Below are 4,744 nucleotides of genomic sequence, written 5' to 3'. Positions count from 1 at the left end.
GGGTGCTAGAAGATAGACGAAGAAGGAAAATGAGTCAAAACTCATTGATGAGGTCATTAAGAGACTTGAAAAGTCTCAATTTTTATTATTGTCTTCTTTTTATTTATTCATTTAGTCATTTATTTATTCATTCATTTCGGCCTCGAAGCCAAAGTTGTATTTAATATAGGTAGAGCAAGACTCGAGCCAAAGGCTCGAAAAATAGTTTAGGACAGGTGAAATGGGTCGAAATCCCAACTAGACTAGGACAGGTCTCGTTGATTTGGGCTCAATGGCCTAAATCCTTTACTTTCTCCTCCCTCCCCCCTTTATGTGTTTATTTGTTTATTAGTTTTATTTAGACTTAGTTAAAATCCCTAGTAAGTCGCCTAAATCTATTTTACACAAGTCTTTTTTTTTTAAATCAAATCACTATTTCAACAAATTAATCTTTTCAGAAGTTAATCAAAAGATGTTTTCAAACAGTCCGGATAACCGCAAGTTAGCGGACTTTTTAGGTGCCTAACACCTTCCTAAAACGTTAATAGGAACCGCTTATCTAGAATCTCTAACTTAAAACGATTTTTCTGTTTTGAATCGTTTGAAGTAACTCTCTAAAGGTTTCTTAATTCCTTTTCAAAATTAAGTGGCGACACTTCTCAAAAAGTCAAAATTTCTCCGCAAAATAATACACATAACTAATACATGCATTATTTTTTTGTAATTACAAAATACATTATGTTCTATTACTAAATGACCTCTTTTTTAAAAATATCTACAACAGTTATATAACATCTAACAAAATTCATTTGCTTACATCAGAATTGACCAAGTCACCTAACAAATTGGTTTAACTTCAATGCGACAAACCAAAGTTGATGTTATTCACAATGGTCATTTTCAATAAGGGGGATCACTTACCGCAGGGTGAAACTGATGAAGGTGATAGCCTATATGTCATAGAATTTATCTTAAATACTCAAAGCACTCTCTTTAAAGTTGAATGAAGCTGAAGTGTGGATGTATGTTGAAAGAAACAGCACAAACAATCGATGTGTTGTATTTAATTACTGTTGTTATAAAAAAAGTTCTACAACTGTATTTTATATTATATTACTACTTATATTATATTTTGTGGAAAACTACTATTTATATATTTTAAAAATTGTTTACGGTGTTTGTTTATTAATGGCTATCAATGTCATACATTATTAAAATAAAAATATATATTAAAATATAGTAGAATATGGAAATGTATATATGAATAAAGGGTTAGAAATACGTTAAAATATTTACATATTTTTTAACTATATTTTAAAAGTAAGCATACAATATAAAAAAAAAAACTAATTGAAAAATTGGATAACTGAAAAAATGAGAACAATGGAACAAATGTTTTTTCAAAACAAAAAGCACATTTCTAATGTTAGATAATGACTACATAGTTGATATTTGATAAAGAAAAACAACATAGATTTTATTAAATTAAATGTATAATTTGCTTTCTTTAATTTTATAAAGATGATGTTACTTAAATGTATCATATTGAAATAATGGATGGCATTTGATATTTTAGTACTCCCTTCGTTTTGTTTTAATTGATCCTCTTTCTAAAAATATTTGTTTCAATTTAGTTGTCCCTTTTGATGAAATCAAGAGTATTTTATTATATTCTTCCAATACTACCCTCAACATTAAATAACTAAACAAAGTATATTTACTCAAATTTATATTTTTAAAGCATAATTAATAAGGTTAATTTGGTAAAATAAACCCCTAATAAATACTTTCTTAAGAGAGTGCCAAGTCAAAAAGGTCAGCTATTTTGAAACGGAAGGAGTAAAATATACATTCTAATAGACTTAACAAGCAAGACCAGAATTTAACATAATTTTTGTCTCTCTCACTTTTTCTCTAATTTCTTCTGTGCATCGCGCGGACACATATACTAGTGATAATCAATAATGATATACAGGTTAGTTAGTGGGGTTAACAATAATTAATGGTTACTAAAATAGTTAAAAGCACTAAGATTATCTTGACTATACTAAGCAAATAGAATTTAATGGATAATGTTCTTCCCATTCTTATGATTGTCCATTTTGACATATCCTTTAGGACAATTAGATAATGCAAAGTAAAAGTACTAAATATGTGGTTGAAATATCCCTTTTTGGGTGCCAATTATATTTCAATTCCTCCTGGTTATTATTGCATGTCAATATGTCATATTACACTTCCTTCGATTTAATTTGTTTGATTAATTTAACTTGATACGAAGTTTCTGAAAATAAAAAAAATCTTTGAATCTTATAGTTTTAAATTAAATATATGTCAAATGTATCAAATATTATTTAATTTTGTGATCATAAAATGTCATGTAAACAGTCAAAATTAAATAAACGCTAAAAAAAAAAAGATTATTCTGTTTAAATCAGATTAAAAAAAAAAAACTAAAAATTACACAAATAAATTAAACGGAAGGATAACAAAAGGAGAAATGTAATGATCACAAGGAGAATATTAAGAGGTCCATTAATTACTTAGCATGTCCAACCAAGATTTTGATATATGTTATCTTCAAAAATTATCATTCTCTAACATGATCCTCATCCACTAACCAAAAAATTGTGCCAAAGTTTAAAAATAAAAAATGCCCCCCCCCCCCCCCCCCCCCCAAAAAAAAAAAAGGAAATATCATCCTATAATTCTCTTTAGCTATGTCCTTTTTTTCCTTTTCTTATAATAGTGGCATTCAAATTAATTTATGACACATTTAAATTATTTTATTGATATAAGTTACTTTTCATTAATATGCATATTTGGATATTTCTATTCAATAACTTAAATAAATGAAAAGGAATCACCTAAAAGATAATAAGTTATTCTCAAACTTCATTTTTTAATCATGTTATTGGTTATATAGACCTTAAGCCAAACTTCTTTTTTTAATCTGTAATAAGTTGATGTTTTTTATCAGGTTATGGTTAATCACAGAAGTCAACTCAAGGAGAGATGTTCACCCAAACTCTTTAAATAAGTCAAGGGATTTCATATCTCACCGATGTGGAATATCATCTTCATTTCAAAAGCTAATAATGTTTTTTTTTAATTTACCGGTAATATTAACTACTAATTTTTCAAATTATTTCATAAATTTTTGAAGTGCTAATAGTCATAGGTACTACAATAAAATATATACTAATATGAAATTTGAAGTTCGTTTTCACCAAATTGATTACTTTAAAGTCTATATACTATCTTTTCTATCTCTTTCTATAATTCTCTAACATGATCCTCATCTGTTCACTAAAAGGTTTGGGGTGGAGGGAGCATGGTCCTATAGAACGTATATTTTTAATTTCTTTAGTTATGTTTTTCTTATAATATTGGTATCTAAATTAATTTGTACAGCTTTAAATTATTTTATTGATATAAGTCACGTAGATAAACGAGAAGAAATTACCTAAAATTTTAATCTTTTCTAGGTATATATTGTCAGAGGCGAATCCAGGATTTGAAGTCTGTGGGTGCATCGGTGTTGTCAAAGGCGCGCATAAGCATCGAAGCAAGGCTCAAAATGTGTTGAGCGCTCGCCTCACTTAATGTGCAACTTAGGTTCTAATTTATAATACATACTTTCCCTTGTCAATGATGCTTTCTAAAGAGACGGATTATTTCACTTTATCAAAAAAAAAAATTAATTTTTTTGTTCATATATTTGTCATTCATGCTTATATTATTAGTTTTGGATTAGACATATATTTATATTTTTTCTTTTCTCTTTTTATACCTTTTTCATTAAATCTCACACTTTATTTGTACTTTGTGATTAAACACAATAGACCGTGAAGTTTTTTTACGCTTATTACTTTTGATAATACCATGGTGTACAATATTATCTTAAGACATTAGAAAAACTTCCAGTGTCGATTACGGGATATTATCATATTCAATTGGTCGCCAAAGAAATGAACAATACTGAAAAAATGAATATATAGAACAAATATGAGTTCTAAGCTAATAACTTTACTTTCTTATAATATGAAGCTTACTTTTAACATTATTGAATAATTACATGTGGTAGCTCAATGGTCAAGGATGATTCATTTTACGTGATGGTCGCGGGTTCGAATCCCCAATCCAGCAATTTTGATGTTATAAATTTAGTAATAAGCCAAGTATTTCGTGTGGATGGAAGTGATGGCTTCAACCATCACATAGGTGCACTACCATTCATCTTCGGGTGCATTATTAACTATATCCCAATTTCTGAAGGTATATACACATAATTTTTTTCACGTTAACGTGTGCACGTGTACCCCACTGACACACGTGGATTCGCCTTTGTATATTGCTTAAAGTCAAAGACATCGATAGACACTCAAACTTGTTGTCAAAATTTACTTAGACACCTACACTAAGGCCTGTTCCTATCAGGCCCCTAAACCCCCCACATTTTGTTTCAACTGAGCCTTTTTTGCCTATGTGGCACTGCGCGTGCAGTGCCATCATGGGAGGCACGTGAGGAGCATTTTTTTTTTTTACTAATTTACAAATAAAAATATGTCAAGTGGCATTGAGGGCCCCAGAAAATTTTTAATAACAATTTTTTTTTTTAAACACTAAAGACCCATTTTAATAAAACAAAAAGCATTAGGGGGTCCCAATTTTTTTTTTTTAATAAAACAATACGCTGAGGGGCTGGGGTAGGTGGAGGAGTTTTATTTTTATTTTTTAAAATTTTTTATAATTTCTTTTTAAT

The sequence above is a fragment of the Capsicum annuum genome, chromosome 5, assembly GCF_002878395.1.
Source record: "Capsicum annuum cultivar UCD-10X-F1 chromosome 5, UCD10Xv1.1, whole genome shotgun sequence".
Classification (NCBI taxonomy): domain Eukaryota; kingdom Viridiplantae; phylum Streptophyta; class Magnoliopsida; order Solanales; family Solanaceae; genus Capsicum; species Capsicum annuum.
The sequence above is the reverse complement of the archived record's forward strand: the minus strand, read 5'-3'. Positions refer to the sequence as shown.